At 38.1% G+C, this 21,498-nt stretch overlaps 1 protein-coding gene across 3 annotated transcripts in view; it reads right to left on the reverse strand.

Moving 5' to 3' along the window:
- Positions 1–21,498, reverse strand: part of rap1gapb (RAP1 GTPase activating protein b) — a 73,101-nt gene that overhangs the window by 47,985 nt on the left and 3,618 nt on the right. Inside the window, exon 1 of one of the 3 annotated variants that reach the window (XM_066666144.1) lies at positions 3,633–3,703. The exons of the other annotated variants lie outside the window; for them this stretch is intronic. The gene's annotated coding sequence lies outside the window, so the exon portion shown is untranslated. Of the gene's footprint in view, positions 1–3,632; positions 3,704–21,498 lie in introns of those variants that run through there. 3 annotated transcript variants of the gene reach the window in all.

Genomic DNA, 21,498 nt, shown 5'->3' on the forward strand with positions numbered 1-21,498 from the left:
CACAGTGAAAAAAAAAAAAAACAGGAGCAGGGCCTCATGCTGAGAGCAACACTAAAATGTAATGTTGCAAATGACAGGAAGGAGAAAAACAGAAGAAAGAAGCTGTGACCAAAAAAGAAATATACAGAAAAAAAACAGAGATGCGAATGTGTGAAGCTTGTATTTTGGCATTTTTCTGCTGGCCGCACTGTTCCTGGCATCATCTGAGCACTCTTGTCACCAAACAGCGTTGCTATGCTGACGTGGCCGAGTCCAGTGCTGAGAGTGAGACAAGCTGAGATTTTACTCTTATGCCATCCATTGCTACCTCTGTCTATTCTCTCTCTCTGTCTGTCTCTTCACTCTCTTCTCTGTGTTTCTAATTTTCTACTCTCTTATATCTGTAATCTTACAGTCACAATTTTTCACTTCAGTCTTCTCCCTCTCTCAATATCTCCTTTGTCTCCATCACAATCACTCTAACTCTACCTAAGCAGTATATACTATTATGTATGATATAGTACATATATCTAGTTTAGTGCTATCCCAGGCTGTGAAGTAAAAGAAGGCGACATCCTAAAAAAAAGAAACGACCTTGCTACTCCTGCCAAAAGGCTAATCCATGCATTTTAAACAATACATCCCAATCCAAGATGAAGACATATGCATAACATCTCCCTACAGCTCAACTCAGAATGCTCTCCAACTAGAACAACACTGACTTGAGGGTTTGGATTTGAAAAAGCGATGCAGATGGCTTGGCATCTGTCTCTTGTTGGCTGTGCAGCATTGTTACATTCACACACAAAGGAGAGACTGCCACTTTAACACTGAAATAATTCTTCACAACGTACCATACACAGAGACAGACTCCTGCACGGCTCATTCAGAGCAAAAACATTACTGACTGAGCACACACTCCACAATGAAATTTCACTCTGGGATCTGATTAGTTCCAGTTACCACACAGACAGGAGTGTCTGCACTAGCTCAGACTACCGCATGAGAGTAATGATTGTGTAGGATTTTGCAAAAAATGAGTCACTGAAATGGCAGCACTGATACATAATATATACCAGCCATAACATTATGAGTACTTCCTTGTTTCTACACTCATTGTCCATACTCTTAGCTCCACTGTCCACAGGAGCACTTCATAGTCCCACTATTACTAACTGTAGACTGTCTGTTGCTCTGGGTACTTTATATGCACGTTACTTTTACCCTGCCCTTCAATGGCCAGGACCACCCCAAAGCAAGCCTTGGATGGTGGATCATTCTCAGTGCTACAGTGACACTCGAGGTGGTGGTGTGTTGGTGTGCATTGCACTGATATGAGTGGATCAGACACAGCAGTGTTTCTGGAGTTTGTGTTGGTCATCCCCCTTCATCAATGGACACATGACGCAGCCCACAAGATGCTATAAGCTTGATATTTTTGGTTGGTGGACTCTTTTAGGTCCAGAGAGTTTTGATAACTTAAGCAGCACTGCTGTGTCTGATCCACTCGTACCAGCATGACACACCACCACCATTTTTGTGGTACAGCAGTGCTGAGAATTATTATTATGTGGTGGTCCTGTTTGGATTCCTATAATTTAAATACAGGGTTAAAGAGGGCAGACAAGTATGCAGAGCATCAAGTGGACTACAAAATGCCCCTGTGTGGTCAGTTTAAGAATAATTTAGGTAAATAATTTAAGTGTAATATTAATATTCTGACAAGATTGTAGTAGAGCTTGATGATATGATCAAAATTGTTATCACGATAAGTTTTCCTAGATTGATTGATCTTGATATTTATCATAATATTAACAAGACAATTGCATCCTTCTAAAAATGTAGACTGAATACACTAAATATTCATTACTATTCAATATTTAAATTCTTGTCTTATGTCATGGAAACATTCTTAGAGCTGTATCACCTCAAGTGTTTAAAAAAAAAGATAGATTAAGATTTTAAAATAACAAATAAATAAATTTACAAGACCGTAACATATTGCACTTAACACATGAGAAGGCTCAGACCTGTGCTTGTAAAAGTGGGAAAGCTAAAATGTTTTTAGTTTTGCGCTTTCTTTCATTCATTGTTAGTAACCGCTTTGTCTGTGTGGAACCTACCCAGAATCACTGAGTGCAAGGTGAGAACTGTTCCGCACTTTGGAGTGTTTCTTTATGGAAAAGCACTATAAGAAGCAGCCCAATCTATGGAATAGGATCCAATTCAAAATTCGCAAATGGAGAAAATAATTTTGTGTGAGGAAAAATCATGTCAGGCAACAAAGAGTGCCCTCGCAAATGGGAAAACATTCCCCAGGAGGAAAATACACCTTTGAGTGTTGGTGGAAAAAAAAAAAATTATATATATATATATATATATATATATATATATTTTTTTTTCCCCCCCAATAAATACACACATTATAGTCTTGTATATGTTCTCATGCGGTCTCTTATGTTCATCTACAGCAATAGCATGAGTATACATGCTTGCTACCGTGCTGTGCTATCCGCGAACAAAAATTAAGGTTTATTTAGTTCTATTACCCAGAGCTTACCATCGTTACCGAGCAAGAATTTATCATGAAACATATCAATATCCCTGTATCACCCAGCGCTACTGTATAGTATACCCCTATAGAGGGACTGGAAATTTATTTCCCTGAACTTGTCTCATTGTCCTGAACTCGTTGACTTCACTTTGTTGCTGCGCATTTAAACCCTGCGTTTAAATGAGGGAGCGGTTTGCATTCCATGCTATGGGCAGTCTTCATGATAAATTACAGCCTTAGTAAATAAAATATTAATTTAAGATGCATCATAAGGACACAACATGCTGCAGTCGCATTCCAGTTCATTTTGCTTGTACCAAAGTGGCCCAGAGCATTCCATGTCCTTGCAAAAGGGGAACGAGCTAAAACTAAATAACTCTACTTTTTCCTGCACTGCGTATGAATGTTTACAGTAGATAAGCGGCATGCTTCAGTTCTTGGAGAGCCATTAGAGTCACAGAAAAGCCCAATAAGAGCCATTCCATGATAAATGATCAGAAGTGCTCTTAAAGCTCAAGCCTGCTTTCGTTTGGAACGCTAAGGCCATGAACCTAGAGGCCACCAGCAGTTTACAGTACTATTTTATCTTGTACTCTGTCTGTTGGGTGTTCAATGTTCTGTGCATGTTATAATCTAATCGAGAGCAAAAAAAATTTGCATAACGTGTTGTCATAGCAACAAAAGCAACATAAAAGTTGCAGATGATAAAAAAAACAGAAGTGTTTGATTTAAATGTTTATGGCTGATTGGGTGCACACCGGTGCTTAACAAGACATCTGGCATTCTGACAACATTTGGTAAGTATGCATGTGACAGAGGGCAAGGAACAGAAATTGGGAAAGAATGTGTGTAAATGTATATTTGTGTGTGTGTGTGTGTTCACTTTCTAAATAGCTAGTTCTAATGCATCATCTGCAAATTAGGGTTGGACAATGGTATATGGTATAACCGGGCTGAGAGGGTTGTGGTGGTGATGGAGGTGAGGGAGGTGGGGGTGGGGTGAGGGTGTGGAATGGGTTAACAGAAACACACAGACACACACCAACACACATGCACAAGCACTTAAGTAAATTTCCTTCTAAATCCCTTCTCTCCTTACTGGCAGGATGGTGATGATTCCTCGGCAGCAGTGCTCAACTGGAGCTGGGTTATCAGGCCACTACAGTGGTTCTGCAGGGACACGTGAAGAATGGCCACAGTTAACAGAGCAGGAATGCTGGCAGCAGGTTAGGGCATCTGTAGTGCAGTCAGCTCATATGTGCTGAACCACAATTTCTGTTTTCTGTCTCTTCCCATTAACATAAATCTAACGTATACAATGCAGATTCAAGCCAAATCAGTTAACATTACTGTGTAAATATGTGTACACATACAGATTCTAAATGGGTTAAAATTGTTCCAAAATACAGAGAGTTTAAGTCATAAAGATATAGGAAATATGTTTCAGATGTATCACAACAGTAAACAGACTGAAGCTAGGGAACATTAGTCATAAAACTGTTACATTTGTTTTCATTACCATAATATTATGTTATAATGTTGTGCAAGAGAGCTGGGTAAAGTTTAACAACAATGTAGTTTAGGTAAAGAAGTAGTCCCGTCAGCTTACCTTTCCCTTTTTTGCTTGTATTAAATAACATGCATAAATTTATTAATACAAAAATATACACACCTTCCAGTTAATACTATGAAGTATGTCTGTAAGGTACAAGGTAAAGCTGATGATGATGATACTGAACTGGTTCAGTTGAGTATAATTCGAGCCTGAGGGTGATGAATAGTTTTACAACCGATTATCATTTTTCAACTATAATTTAAACCCCTCACAAACACACTCCATCAGATTCAGATAAAATGCAGAAGAGACTTAGAGTTAATGCAAAGTGCTTTGAGTACAAAAGAACAATTCCATCAAGGCACTGACAAATGCTGGCTACATCATTTTATTCTGCTTCAAAACCGAGCACATGAACAATTTTAAATCCTCAGGAGGTGGGATTTCTCACTGCAATTATATGTGAAAAAGTCAGTCATAGCCACAATCATAAAAAAACAACAGCCATCTAAAACTGATTGATTCTCCTACAGTTTTTTGTGAAGGGAAATAGGCTCACCTAGACATGCTGCTACCCCACACTGAGGTAATATTCCAGCATACGGGGGGTATGCTTCCTACTGAAAACAAGGCTAGTCTGTAGAAGCAGTGGGCTACATATTCTGAGAGCAATCCTTTAGTGAAATGCTATATATCTGCCAGCACACACTTAAACCTGTGTTTGTAGAGAAATATTGCTTCAATTAACAAAGCCTGGATTCATATATAGCACAGTGTGACAGATAACAGTCCGGCAGTGGCCCCATATCTGGAATTTTCTAATAGCTTTCATTATCTTGGCAAATGTGTAAGATGGAATTTGGAAGTTATTAAGGCATTCCAGATATGAAAGTGGTTATATCTAGTAAATACAATCCATAATGAGACATATGCATCAGTGAGAAACACTGCTTATCTAATGAAATGGTCGTTTCTATTTATGGGCAGTGTAATATAAGGTAAATAGTACAGAAATTATACAAACTATGAGAACTACTAGGTAAAAGCATCTGCTTAAAAAGGCACAATTACCACTACAAACTTCATAGCATATTTCAGCTTTTTCCATATATAACTAATAAAATCAAATCAGGTTTATTATCACATTACATAAGTGTACACTGAGTGAAAAACGTATGTACATAGACCTGTACTAAATACAAAAAAAAAATTTAATAAATAAATAAATAATAAATAAAAACACAGCACACACACACACACACACACACACACACACACATATTGAGTTTATCTACAACCCCCAGCCTGATGAGTCAGTATTGACCTACTCTGCAGTGGGCAAAAACATTATAGCATGATATTTAAAGCGAACGTCTACAATCGTAGGGAAACGCAGTTCTCTCTGGTTGTTTACATTCAAGAGCACTGTGTCTTTTAAGGCAGAAGGATGTGTTTGAGGGGGAAAAAACAACAATTGCTTGTACATGGTTGAAGTTTAACTTGTCTGTAAGTTTTTATTCACTGTTTGAATTTATCACAGAAACTGATTTATAAATCAAGTTTAGTTTGCAGTTAGCAATCTCCCAAGATCTCCCAAGATTGAAGACATTTCCACCTTAAGTGATAAGAAAAAGCAAAAATAAGTCAACATTACCCACCTATGGAGCAGGAAAAGAGCAATATCCTCAGCTCGGTTCATACTTTTCAACATTTGAAATTCTCTCTGTTGTCCAAAAATACTCCAGAAGCCCTTTCTTTGCCATGACCAGAAAGAAAGAGAAAGCCTAGCCTACCGGACTGAGACAGTTTGTTTTTTTACTCATTTACAGACACTGGGGCTTCGTAAACACATTATACTGGTCTCAAGTACACAAACAGCCTGGAGAGCTAGCAAACGGTGAGGAAACATCTTAATTTCACAAAAAGTGTTTTTATTACAACCGTGAATGTCGACTTTGAAGACTTTTAAATGCATGTTAAATATTATATTACATTCTTTTATGTTGGAACACAGAGAATCCCCCAAATATGCCACATTAATAAAGAATACTATTAGAACTTTTCAATATCAATATCCACGTAAGCTCACAAAAAGCAAATTGTGATATAATTGATCACAATAAAGATATCGTCATATGGTGCATATGTGCTGATGTTACACACATTAGCTTCTGTATGAAATAATAACATAGTGTGAGTCATTTAAGACCCAATGGGATTAATTAGCTCTGTCAGGTTTTAGGTAAGGCTCCAAGTACTGGGAAGGAGGGAATAATGTCTCCTGGCAATGGAGTAGTATGCAGGAAAGCAGGCCTTGTGAATGTCAATTATGCATTAAGAGCAGCTATGGAAATTTAGCATGCAACTGTAATGGCAAATAGGAGCCTCACAGCCACATGTTCAAATGAGATAATGCAAGCACAGACATAAGCCTGTGTCTGTAGAGAAATATGGCTTAAATTAACATGGAAGTGGAGTCATAGTAGAGATTGACAGATAATAGTCCTGAAGTGGTCTCATGATAATCATTAGAAATATATTTGCATAACCGTTTGTTACATTGGATATAAGCAACTTAGAAACTATTAAAACATTTGAGATCTAAAAATGATGAAGGTTATTTAGTACACTGCATAATGCGGGTGTATTTAACACCCGGCATGGCAAAATATCTTTTCTGACAAGGCCCCTGTCTTATTAATAGCCGATTTTAAGTCTGGCTTCAGCTTATTATTACTCAATATTACACATCGACTCCTTCTAGAGTTTTCATACGGGAGCTAAAAGCTATGCAATTGTCTCACATTTCTCTAGTGCTTTTTGTACTAATCCTCTGATTCAATCTCTTTATCATCCACTCTTTCAACTCCATATTCAACAGCTTTCCTACAAAAGCATTCAGCTGCCTAAACCCTGCCTACCATATTTAATTTATACCATTTTATAACTGCATCAACTGCATCACTGATACAGAGCTTCAAACTATATAACTCAGTGATGTTGTCAGAAATTTACACAGAATGATGCTGCCAATCAAACCAATGACCAAATATACTCGTGTACAATTAGTTTGTAAGTAATGGGTAGCATGGTGTTTTAAGGCCTGAGAGAGAGAGAGAGAGATACACAGAGTACTATTTGTATTTAATCCATTAAAATGTTATGTATTATTACTCCATCAGCAGATAGACGGTATATACAGTTAAATGCCAAATTGTCATGCTGTTTTGTTTATATTTAGAATGGTAGAAAACAGAACACAGCAGGACACCATTAGACTGAGTGATGGAGGTTGTGTTTACATGTTTCTTCCTCCACTAAATCATCCACTGAGTGTACTTTCACCAATTATGTAACGTTGAAGCTGACAATACTAATTAATACTTTCAGTCTGACAAACTGTTGATTTTCAAGGTTCAAGGTACTTTTCAGTCGAACAAAGCTTAGCGCAATATAAGTTGACCAGACAGACTATTCAAGGTAGATGAACAATGGCCAGATTGCTCCTCTGACACTCACACAGATTTTCAGAGGTAATTCTGCTGTTTTTTTTTTTTTTTTTTTTTTTGCCATAACATGTGAAATTGTAGGTTTGACAGCAAAGAAACACAAGTGACAACAAGCAAAAGTGCTGCACTTCTGCAGAGAAAGAGACCTCTCTCCTATTAAAGAGAAAGCATCAGGCTGCCAAGTACTCCTGCTCAACTTTCCAGCCCTCTCCACAGACACAGCAGACCAAAAACGGAGCCATGCGGTGGCATAAATCTGAACTGCAATTTAGTAAAGTAACTGAGCATGGCCCCTCAGGTACCTGCAACACAACTGTCTACATTTGTGGTGGAACTAATAAAAGTTTCAATATGCAGGAAGAAATGCTTGTCTTTATCACACATTTCTACTAAATATCTGTGAAATAACAGACTAAAAATGAAAAATTGTTTCTACTGTGTATGTACACATAGGAACTGATCTCTGCCTGTGGAATATTACTTTATACAAAACAGTGTCAACAGTAGACATTTAAAAAGAATCACCAGTCTCCCCTGAAATACACAAAAATATAAAAAGCAAATTAAGCCATACATATCAGAGCTTAACACAAAAATCCTCTTACAGCACAATATGTTTATGTTGAGAACAAACAGAAACTGATTAGAGCAAGACACAGCAGCCACTGGTGAAAGGCAATTATGTCAACTAAGAATTATACAGGAGAGACCTTGCTGCAAATAAATAATTCAAAGTGTTGTGTGGCAACATGAAACTAATAACAGTGATTAATGAATAATGCAGTGTTTATTTTAATTGGCCTGAAGGTGTAGGAAGAAGCTGAATATTAAAACAATAACGCTCAAATTTTAAACACAATGAAAGATGGTAACAATATTTGATATTAATACTTGCAAATGTTTCACTTAATGTTTTAACCTTTAATAAGTGCTTTGACCCTTGTACTTTGTTGCTGATTTTGTTCCAATGAGAGACAAAATATGTATATTTTTTATTGTAAAGAAAAATATAGTGCAAACCCGATGAGCTCTGATAAAATCAAATCTTTTCCCACAATCAGCAAAAGTATGTATGGAAAAATGAAAAAGCACCTTGCCAGCTGTGAAGCATGGGGGTGGATCTATCATGCTGTGGGGTTATATTGGTGTTATATGGAAGAATGCTTTCCACAAAGCACCAGAAGTTAAAGGGCTCAAGCTGAAAAGATGCCTTCTACAGCAGGTTAACTTGCCAAAACATACCTCACAATAAACAACAGACTATCTAAAGACACACAATCTTTGGCAGAAGATACTTAAAATGGTACACACCTCTTCTGTTTGTGCACACCATAGCCTTCCCCTAATGAAAACGTATGCATAGGACTTACTGGACAAAAGCAATATTTAAACTATGAGAACTCTCTACTGTACGTCTTTAACTGCCTTGTAAGCTGTTTTAAATACAGTAATACCTTGACTTACGAGTTTAATTAGTTATGTGACTGAGTTCGTAACTCAATTTGCTCGTATATCAGATTAAATTTCCCCATTAAAATGAATCGAAATGCAATGAATCTGCTCCAGCCCCCAAAAACCACACCAACTTTTTATGTGTATTTAAATTTTAAAAATGTAATTTATAAATAACAAATAAGAACAAAAAAAAAAATACATAATAAAAGAGAATGTAAAAAAATAAACTGGTTCTATTAAGTGTATTTACCCTGAAGATCAGACGAAGATGATGGAAGAGCTGGAGGACAATGGCGGAGTCGGTTGTGGGAATTTTTTTTCTTGCTCTATCGCTTAACTAACTTACACTTAATGCTACAAGGCTATAGAAAAATAGCGATATGACAGAGATGACTGCATGGCAAGTGAACTAAACACTCGCTGACGTAAGCTCGCTCACTCGTAACTCAGATCTCAAAACGTATCACAAAACAAAACAAACAACAAAAAAAAAAGACCTATTGATTCACTCGTAAGTCAAGATTTCACTGTACATACTCCATAAGGTGTCCAAACGTTACAGGCCTTTTTTATTTTTTTTAATGAAGGACTTGACTGTGCATGATAGTGCATATGGATTTGCAAGTAAAATTGCAAATTATGTTTGGTTAGCTTCAAAACAGTGTTTATTGCGGCTACATTTAAAAATGTCACTTTGCCAAAGGGTGCCCAAATGTTCCAATACATCTTTAAATAAGAGAGTGGTCTATGTCCAGCGCTCATGCTCATAATGCATATCATGCTCCTTCATCCTTTCATAGTTTTCCCTCCCGATCTATTCGGTGCATGACATTTGCGTCTAGCAGTTCACTCTACAAATCAGGCAACATCGCCTGTAGAAAATCTGTACAACTGTGAGATTACTACAGTGATCTAGTTGTACCTGTCAATCAAACCTTGTTCTGTGACATTTCAGCAGGAGAGGAAGCAGGAGAGGAAGAAAACCATAAACCATCCATTATGTGAGTGTTTTTTCCCCATGCAAGACTGAGAGAAGAAGGTGGACAGAAAAACAGCTAATTGTATGAAAACACGTGGATTATTAAAAGGTGACAAAGATCAAGGAGGAAAAGAGAGCGAGATGCAGAAAGGAGATAAAAGGATGAATTCAAGAGAGAAAGAGAGGGGTTTAAACACCACTGTACCATCATTTAGGTAATTGCTTCGTTTCTCTTCCGTCACTCCAGGGAACTGCCAAACAATTTCACTTATCTCCTTGACATTTCACTTCATGTGCTGCCCTCAGAGTGTGTGTGTGGGTGTGTTTGTGTGCAGAAAGCCAGAAGATCTCTCATGGGTGCATGAGGTGTCTAAAAGTCTAAGTAAGTCTATAAGTCTATAACCTACTTTTCACAGAGAATAATTTTAGAGATTTTCAAATGTAATCATTCACAAACTTCGTTTCTCCTGCTCTAAACTAGTTCTAGGTGAAATTTGACCAAACCATATATTATGCAGCCAAACTAGACTTTGCCTATTTCCTCATATCCATGTCCGATCTAAAAATGCAGAGCCTGTGGCCTTAATGGCCACTTGCCTTGGAGAGTGTTTGCTCTCATTTCTAGTTTAACAAGCCTGCCGAGCTAATTGCAGAACTAATGGCATAAAATCTAATTTTGTCAGTACCTGTTAACTATAACAACTGCAATAGTTAACCTGAGTGCTGACTGTGGTGGTGTCCCAGCTAACACAGACAGCGATGTTGCGAAAGCATTTTAACATGCAAATTGTAATCTTTAAACATTATGCACATGGAATATTCTGCACAAACTGGACTCTGTTCATACCTCCTTTTTGAACAATCTGGATTTACAGAACTACTTTAGTAGTATAACTACTAACTGTGTATATAACAGAGGGTTTTTATAGTCTGTTTATCCATATATAGAATATACTAATATTTTTTTCATTACTTTATGTATTTGTGTATATCTTGTTTGTTTGGTTTTTATTACATCACTGCAGTTGTTTCAACCATTCAAGACATTCAAAAACCAGAAACCACATTTCATATTCAAACCTGAAAATGTATTTAGATTTTATCTGTTTTGAGCATTCCTTGTAAAATACCGCATATATTACCAGCCAGCAGGGTTACCAGCGGCCCTCCTACACAACTGCAAAACAGCGAGCTAGATCAAGTGCTTTTGGATAGTAAATAGTAGAAACAGTCCAAGGCAGTGGTTCTCCTAAGAACCTAGTCCAGCTTGTAAATAATTAACAGATAATGAAGCAGCAAGATATATCAGTGGAGACAACAATTATCTAAACTACAGATTATTTCTCCACAATACACTGAGGACACCTCACTTTATTTACCTAAATGGTATGCTGTGTGTGGCCAGGCGTAGGAGTGTGCATTACACAAGCAAGTGCTGCAAAAACCATTAAACAGACCTCCATCTTTATTCCTTTTCAGGATATTGATTTCCCCTAAATTCTCCCACTGCCTCTGTTGCACCCTTTTCCTCCTGCTTCTGATATCTTCCTTTTCTCTTGTTTTGCCACAGCACACCCAACTGGAGAAAGTAAAATTCTTTATTCAATCGCCTCATGCCTTCTTATCATACTGCCTTTGAGCAAGAACCAGAGAGTCTGTGGGCATTAAGCATTTAAATTCCACACTGCTGAAAAGAAAGTGTGGACAGAGATGAAATGAGAGGAGAGGAGGGGGGAGCAGATGGTGAGGTTGAGCTTAAATTCAACACAACTCTTAGCAAGGATAAATTTTCAGGATAAATTTTGTTCCTAACTCGAAAAGGCATCACATTAAGAGTTGATTCAAAAGTCAGATTAGTTCATTACGTTTTCAGTGCCCTCACTCCCTCTACATCACGCCATCTCTGATCAAATTAAGAAAAAACACAGTGTCTGACACAAAGGACTAAATAAAATACATTCCTGAACATAAGTAAGTGTGAATGTGAGGGTTTGACTGAGTTACAGACCAGTTCCTTAAGGTATTTTGCATCTAAAAATGTCTTTCCAAAGTAAAGATTCTTTGCATCTCTACGTGCATGTTACAGGTCAGACGAGATCCATGTGTCTATTTCTGAAAGACAGGCCAAGGGTGAGAGGGATGCAGTGATTGACATGTTGTGGAGAAGTGAAAAGGGCACCCCAGTCTTTGATGTCTGTGACTCATGACCCCCAAGGCGTGTGTATATGTGAATGTGTATGTGACAGTGTATGTGTGTTCCACCCTCGCGGTTCACCTCCTCCCTTCAACACGCCTACGGCACGTTCAGCATAAGTGTCTAGACTATGCACATGCACAAATACTCACAAAATTACACACACACAGCCATGGGCCAAGGACAAACAAACAATCTTGTCTGATTTATGTAACTGTGGCATTTAGACCAGCAACCGACCCCAATGGAACAGTAAGAAGAAAGCAGTGGGAAACAGGAGTGTGTAGACAAACTGTCATAAGAAACTCTTCTTCAGCTGTCTGGTGTTTTACATGTAAATACTATCCTAACTGCAGATGCCCTTCAATCAATGAGCCTCCTTTTGGCAAAATGCTGGTGCTGTACAGTAAATATATTCATTCATTCATTCATTATCTGTAACCGCATATCCAATTCAGGGTTGTGGTGGGTCCAGAGCCTACCTGGAATCATTGGGCGCAAGGCAGGAATACAACCTGGAGGGGGCGCCAGTCCTTCACAGGGCAACACAGACACACACACACACATTCACTCACACAGTAAATATATACATTATTATCCACCCATCCATTATCTGTAACCGCTTATCCAATTTAGGGTCGTGGGGGGTCCAGAGCCTACCTGGAATCATTGGGCGCAAGGCGGGAATACACCCTGGAGGGGACGCCAGTCCTTCACAGGGCAACACAGACACACACACACACACCACGAGTCGCCAATCCACCTGCAACGTGTGTTTTTTTTTGGACTGTGGGAGGAAACCGGAGCACCCGGAGGAAACCCACGCGGACACGGGGAGAACACACCAACTCCTCACAGACAGTCACCAGGAGCTGGAATCGAACCCACAACCTCCAGGCCCCTGGAGCTGTGTGACTGCGACACTACCTGCTGCACCACCGTGCCGCATACATTATTATATTATATGTTAATATAATATATATTAACTTGCCACACAACAGACTATAAAAAGCAAATATACTGGATCTCAATCTGATTTATGATTGACATTTTTAAAAAGTGGGTTCATTACAAAACGTTATCAAAAAAAAACCTGATCTATGAGACACTATTCAAAGAAGCTATAACCAGTGTGATGCAGACCATGGTGTGTCTTTAGTAAAGTCCACACTTCAGAGAGTTCCAGCCTGAGTAGAACAACCAACTACAAACTTTTTTATGTTTTGTTTTGTTTATATTTCCATATTTTTCCCATATATTTTCCTTTGTTTGATTATAGGGAAAATATGCCATTTATTGAAATAATTTACTAAATTTGTGTGAGGTATATTTTTGCCAGAATGTTCAGTTATTAGAAAAATATGGTGTGTCATCATTAACTGTTCATTTGCTACAAAGTAAAAAGCGGAGCAAAAAATTCCATCGTTTGTGCCATGTTTTACTTATGTCCTTCTTAGACATGTCTGCTCTTTTGGATCCCGGTTTTTCTCCAACACCATTTGGAGCACTCTGATACTCCTCAGAAAGAAAGACACTACTATGAGAAAAAGCTTTATATCTACATTGTGAATATAGTCTGCTTTTGGTAAGTGAGCTATAATTTGACCAAAGACATGTTCAATAAAACTGTTAGTGAAGCAGAAACAATGTGGAGCTCTACTCACTATGCTGAGATGCAGAGAGCATAAGTAATGTGCTCATTAATTTATAAATGCATCAGTCAGTGTAACAGAACAGAGGGGAACCTGTTACATCAGACAAAATCAACGGCTTTCATTCACGCACTGAGCACCGCAACTCAGGCTGAAGGAGTTCATTTCACTGAGAAGTCAGGATACTAAATGAGTTCTGTGTTGCCCAAAGCTTATTGTTGGAGTCTTAATTACTTAAAAGAAAATAAAGAAGAAATAATGTAGCCTAGATTGTAGACTGACACCAATATGGCCATTACTTTTACAAATGTTTTAATGTAATTTAATCTCATTTATCTTTCTTGTCTCCACAGTGTGCGCTGCAACTTGGAATTTTAACCTTTATAATACTATGTTTAAAGACTGAATAAGCTGAAAGACTGATTGATCCATATAATTTGTTTGTCCCCTTTCACCCTGTTGGACAAGAGCACAGTCCCACCACAGAGCAGGCAGAATATGACCAGTGGGTCATTCTCAGCACTGCAGAAACACTGTCGTGACAGTGCCACTAGAGTCCTGACCTGTGAAATACAGAGACAAAGAGGGCAAAAATATGCAGAGAAATAGATGAACTACATTCTGTACTAGATGCAGTCAGTGGATCTGAGAGAATGGACATTGATGACTCCAAAGTAAGAATCATCACTAATATTCTGTAAATATTACAATGTTGCAATCTTTGAAGCTGAAATAAAAATTGATGCAATCTATAACACAGCTCTGATATGACTGCGCTCCCTCTCAGCCTAAGTTTTTCTAGGCCAAAGATGCTGAAGAATTCCATTAGTGGTGAATATTAAATTGAGTCTGCTCAAAAAAATCAAATCATACGCTACAACCAGTGAATCCCCAACTTCATTTACATGAATTTGTTTTGGCTCTGGATCACTGGACAGTGAAATAATTAAACACACACACTTCCTTTCTTTCTCTGTAACACACACATACCAGTCGACTGGTGTGGACAGGGCTTCATTATGGTAGACAAGGTTACGAATCTGACCTCACCACCAAACAGATGGTAACTGAGCAGAAAGCTGCACAGTGCTCTTATTTTTCATAATTACACCGAGTGATTCAATTTCACCTCGTTTCAAACACCCCTACCCTCACAAACCCCACCTCATTTGCCTGCCTCTCATTTATATGTGCATTTCAATGAAGACCAAACGATCCCCTTTGGACATGTTTAGATGACAAGCAGATGGAATTATCATATCGTTAAAGGCACTCCACCATTCATTACGTCCATGCTGTAAACCTTAAGGTTAATGGTTAAAAGCCCAAATCTCTGGGTCTGAAAACACTGCCATGCAACATAATCATGTTTAAATATGTAAGATTGGGTAATAAAGCACATATATATTAAAAAGATACTTTCGAAATTCGCACACACACACACACACAAACATATGTAAATGTGTGTGTGTGTGTGTGTGTGAAAATTTTGATGTATATCAGTCAAAAGTTTGGACACATCTCATTAGTCATTGTTGGGCATTGGGCTATTCACTGTATAGAACTGTGTAACGCAAGTTATGGTCTCAAACACATTAAGAAGGTGAACAGTTCTACAAATTAACTCTTGATGAGGCCACAGCTGTTCACTGAAAACCATTCCAGGTGACAGCCTCATGAAGCTGGCTGAGAGAATGCAGAGAGTGTCCAAAGCTGAAATCAAAGCACAAGGTGGCTACTTTGAAGACTCTAAATTATAAAACATATTCTGGTTTGTTTAACACTTTTTTGTTTACTACATAATACCATATGTGTTCATTCATAGTTTTAATGTGTTCCGTATTCATTTACAATGAAGAAATTAATTAAAAAAAAAAAAAAAAGTAATGAGAAGATGTCTAAACTTTTGACTGGTACTGTACATTCACAATATGTCGAAAATGGCCCAAAACAAAGGAAACCGATAGATATTTATCGTTCAGCCATAACATTATGACCACATTATGACCACCATGTATCCTATTCTCATTGTCCATAGGAGCACTTTGTATAGTTCTACAATTACAGACTGGAGCCCATCTGTTTCTTTGTATACACCGTTTGCCCCTTCCAACCTATTCTTTCACCATTCCGGACCACCACAGAGCAGGTGTGATTTGGATGGTGGATCATTCTCAGCGCTGCAGTGACACTAACGTGGTGGTGGTGTGTTAGTGTGTGTTGTGCTGGTACGAGTGGATCAGACACAGCGGTGTGTGTTTTGTTCCGCTTAACCTAGTGCTTACCCTCTCACATAAATGTGGGTTCAGTGCTTTGACTGGAGATACTCTGACTGTTTTGTGTGTTGGTGAGCTCCAGATACCCCCTGTAAATCTACCATTCAGCATATGGTATTTTTCATTAGCATGGTGACAAGTTTTCAGTCATGTACAACCTCTCCAGCTTCACTGATCTACCACAAAGACCATTTCAACAAGCAGTGTTTTCATCTACAAATGACTTTAAGATCTCAAACAAAATCCTCAAGAGACTTAAAGCATCTCATGTTAGTTGTTAAAACAAGGTGGAGCCTGTAGAGCATCAGAATCATATCAGAATTGTACTGATTCGTTCCTTCGTCATTTGTAATCAGTTCACTGTGAACAGGTTCATGGCGAGTCTGGAGATTACCCAGTCATTGAGTGCGTAGCAGGAATCCAGTCCATCACAGGGAATTACACACTCATCCAGTCACTCACAAACGCACACCTGTGGAACATTTCACAGAGCTAATCATTGCATTTTTGCTTTCTTTTAAAGCTTTATTTTTTTACCATTGACAGATGATATTACCATGAACAATATCAACATCTGCCCACAACTGCTATATCAGTGCATCCCTTATAGACAAGTCAATCAAACCTCAAAAAACACAAAGAAATAGATATGTTTGGTTGGCAAATCTTATCTTTGTTTAATTTTGCAGAGAACCTGGTGCAGGATGTTTGCTTGGTGTGCCTGGCCTTTAGCATACTATGATTTAATTTATCACAGCAGTGATAACATACTAATCCTTTCAACAGCAGAGCCTTTCAATAAAAAAACAAGCTGTGGCAGAGCAGGTGTCTTTCACTCCAGTGGACAGAAAGGCTACGTTATTTTATCTCAGTGTCACTTTGCACTGTGTAGGTTTCGAGCTGTGAGTGGGAATGTAGTAACACAAAGAGCACTGCTGCAGAGAGAGAGAGACAGAGAGAAAGAGAGAGAGTAGTGAGGGGGAGGGTGAAAAGACAAGCGAACTGCAAGCTGAGATGCAGATTACAAAGATCATTTCATCTTCAACAATAACACAAAAAAAAACCCTGATAATGTCTGTCTTTGGTTCAGTAGAAAATAGAAGAGAGATAATGAAAGAGACGTGCAGATCAAGTAAAGGTCGCAAAGAGAATAAAGCTAAGAGCAAGAGAGTGTGTTAGATATGTGGAAATAGAGGGTCACAGCCTCAGGCTCACGTCTGCTCTCAGTGGGGTGGTTCTGACCAATATGGTCACTCCTGTCTCAGTGCCATCTCTGTGTGTTCCCCTGTTTTAATCTATTATATCATTTAAGCTATTATGCTTATGCATCCCTTTTTCACACAGTGTTCTAGCACTGTCCCCACTGAGCCCTCTAAAATGTTATTTTACACAAGCACAAGAGAGAGAGAGAGAGAGAGAGTATGCGGTGCGGTCTAAGCACGTTCACAGATGATTTCATATTCTGCACCTTTATTCAAAAGTCTGCAGCTAAGCATCACACACACACTCAACACACATCATCGAAAACACTCAACAGAAATCCAATCACTTATAAGATTTCCAAGAGTTTATTTGACTGAATAAAGATTAAGCAGCATAACAGACAGCTGTGTGAACAGATCTGTCCACTACTCCATTAGAATTAATTAGAATGATTTTGTCCAAATGAACATTCTCTGTGAATCAGCTTAGTGGTTTTTTCCACAACCTGAAAACATTGTATTCACAGGTCATTATAGTAGATCAAACATTTTCCAAAAGCTGGAGCTGTTAGCATCGCTGAAAAAGAGGAAACCCACACTAGCAGGACCTCACAAATGTATGCATCATGTATAAAGTTACAAGTGACATTAAAATGAAAGTCAATTCCAATACCATTGCAAAATGTAATCGATATGAAGAAAATCTGTTGTCTGTAACCTGTCTGTAAGTTTTTATTCACTGTTTGAATTGCCACAGAAACTCATTTATAACTCAAGTTGTTTAGTTTTGTAGCACTTTTCATAATGTAATTAGTAATGTAATCTACTGAGTTTGGGGACATTTCCACTTTATGTGATCAAAAACAGCAAAAATAAGTCAATACTAACCACCTATAGAGCAGGAATAAAGCAATATCCTCATTACAGTTTGTGCTTCTCAATGTTTAACGTTCTCTTCGTGGTCTAAAACAACTCCAGATGCCTCTGCCATGAGCAGAGGGAGAGAGAGAGAAACTTTCATTTTTTTTCATTTATTTACAGAAACTGGAGCTTCGTAAACACATTAGACCAGTTCTGAGCACACAAACAGACTGGAGAGCAGCAAATAATGAGGAAACATCATCTGAATGTTTTATTTAAAGTGTATTTTGATTACAATCTTGAACTACGCCTTTAACTAGATATAGGCTGAACAGCTCAGCAGACAGCTGCAAGTAAAAAATATAGCAACTGTTTCTAAGATCAAAAAGATAGAGTCATGTTATAAACAGAATTCACAAAGGAATATTCACAATTGTATATCATTTTTAAGTTTTCATATTCATCAGTGATCTCTTATTTTCTCTCTCTCATTACAATACCCAGAACGCCTTACACAAATAAATCATACAACAACTGGGAATCCCCATGGTGTCAATCAATCCTGACTGCTAGCCTTGCCACTCATCTATATGCTAATAAATACAACCAACCTAGCATTAGTGTAATAGCATTATTTCAGTTGTTCAACATAGTCCTAAAGAAGATGGAATCCAAGGACAAATGTTTACCTTTTTAGATAGAAACGTTCTGAAGGAATGTATCAGAAGGAGCATTAGCTTGTTTGCTTTTCTGTCATCTGAGTAAACCTCCTTGGAACAATCTCACTCCACACAGATGTCAGCTCCTGAATGTTGCCTATCCTTCATAATAATTTTTCAGAAATGTCCATGCATAAACAAACATGTGTGGATTTACATTTACATATAAATGACTTGTTTCCTCATTCACATGAAGAGGCACTGTTCTACATACCAGTCACTCACTGTTTACTACCCTTCTCTCCGTTAAGTCAACATCACGATTAACACACCAAAACACCCATATTAACATATGTTGTCTTGTTGAAATCAGTATTATTTTTATTTGCTTTAAATTAATTTAAAGCTGTCTGTCTGTTAGGAGTTTGGTGTGTTCTCCCCGTGTCCGCATGGGTTTCCTCCCATCGTCCAAACACACATGTTGATAGATGGATTGGCGACTCAAAAGTGTCCGTAGGTGTGAGTGAATGTGTGTGTGTCGCCTTGTGAAGGACTGCCTTGTGCCAAGTGATTCCGGGTAGGCTCCAGGACCACCGCGAACCAGAACTGGATAAATGGTTACAGACAATAAATTAATGAATTAATTAATTATTTTACAGTGTTGATTAGGATGCAGGAAGAAAAAAAAGGGCACAAGGATAAAGAAGTGCATAAAGTACATACAGCAAAACCATGACTACCCTCAAACATCTGTTCCTAAACAAACTATAGGAGAAGATTAAATATTTATCTTACAATCTCTGGGCAGTCCAGCCTTGATTTCCTGACTTGCTGTTACCTGGAACTTGACCTGAGACCTAACTGAGACCAGATCCAATCCTTAGAGTTGGAAAGTCTTTTAAAATCTCCTTTAAAAACTCCTTTCTGAGATACTGAATACCTCTGTTTACTTTATTCTCACAGTACATTTTAAAGTCATAGAGATTTACTGAACCTATTTAATTTTTATTAGATTTATTCTTTCAGTGCTCTGTTTTTCCATCATGATTTCATCACTGTTGTGAGGTTCAGTAATAATACTGCTAGTCTGTTGCTCTGGTAGCTTTCATTTTAGCTTTTAGGGTTTATCAGTAAGGGCCTATTGATCCTTCACACTAGTATTCAGAATTCACGATACTGAATGGTTTTAATATTGACAGGCCATTGATTTCTCTTTCGCTGGTTTACACAATGTGATGATATAGATGAACTTGACATGTTGAACAGACACAATAAATATCCATCACCTCCATAGAGATTAAAGTTCTTCATATTTCCGTTTTTGAGCATGAATAGGAATTTGGAACATACACCTACATATTCCAACTTGGACTGTTTTGTATCCACTGAGAGCATTAACACATTTCCATAAACACCATGAGCTATCTGAGATATACAGTCATCCCAGGAACACCAATGGCACCAAACAGCACTAAAACCCTAACTATCCATTCTGAAATGTGATAAGCTACAAAGGTTGGACACAGATAAACGCAGAGACTTCCTGATATTTAATGTATGCTTAAATGGCCTCATAAAATTTTGCCAGTTGTTTTTTATATAACAAAAACAGACATTGCAACCAGTCATTCTGAATGTGCTGTTTAGACTTGGGGAGGAACACGGCTGTGTTAATTGATTGTTGTGCTATTTTGACCAAAGCGTACCCTATATGTTGCATTAAGACCCCATGGAACTGTGTAATATATCCCCTATAAGGAAATCTCCCTGAATTAATTAGTGTCTTGCAGATCAGACTCTAACCACTTTATTTCAAAGGAGCCCATTTGGAAAATGCCTTGACACATCACACAAACCTTTTTTCTGATTGGTTGTTTTGCATGTCAGTCAAATGGCCCCTTTCTGCCAAGTTCAGTTCTTGAGCAATGATAGCCAGCAGACTTTCTGACAAAAGCCTGAATCTTGCATGCAAGACTACAAAGACTGTGTCACTGCTTTGTATTCAGGCACCACTGAGAAAGAAGCAGTGTTATGGTAATACAGGCTTGACTCTTGTGCATCTTTATTCTTCATTCTGATCCAACTTTTCTGACCTCAAGCGGATTAAAACCACTTTGCACATTACATCTTCTCAAGGTAACGTGACTGAATGTTAAGCAGGCAACATATACATATCTGTTCCACTACACCAAACGTAAATGGGAATGCTGCAGTACAAAAATAAAAAGATATAATTCTACAACCACAAAAGCAATTCCAAAGCGATCTCTTTCATCCCCTTTACAAAGACGATGAATCTGTCCGTCAGTGAGAAAATGCTGATTGTGTTTAACACTAGATCTGCAGCAGAAAGAGGGGCTTGTAAATTGGCCTGTCTTAAGTAATTCTATTGAACTGGTGTAGAAGCAGCCCATGGCACTGCAACAGCTCATGGGGAGATTGATTTTCACTACATGGCTCAGGAAGGCTAGTGTCTCTTAAAGCTGATGCAGAAGAGATAGGAAGTTGATGTAAAGATGTTTTCCTGTCGCTGAAGTGTGATGACTTAAGTGCTGACTTTTTTCTTCTCCAAAGAAGGAACAGACACATCCCCACCCCACTCCCATCACCATGATATAAAGTC

Source organism: Hoplias malabaricus, chromosome 3, assembly GCF_029633855.1.
Source record: "Hoplias malabaricus isolate fHopMal1 chromosome 3, fHopMal1.hap1, whole genome shotgun sequence".
Classification (NCBI taxonomy): domain Eukaryota; kingdom Metazoa; phylum Chordata; class Actinopteri; order Characiformes; family Erythrinidae; genus Hoplias; species Hoplias malabaricus.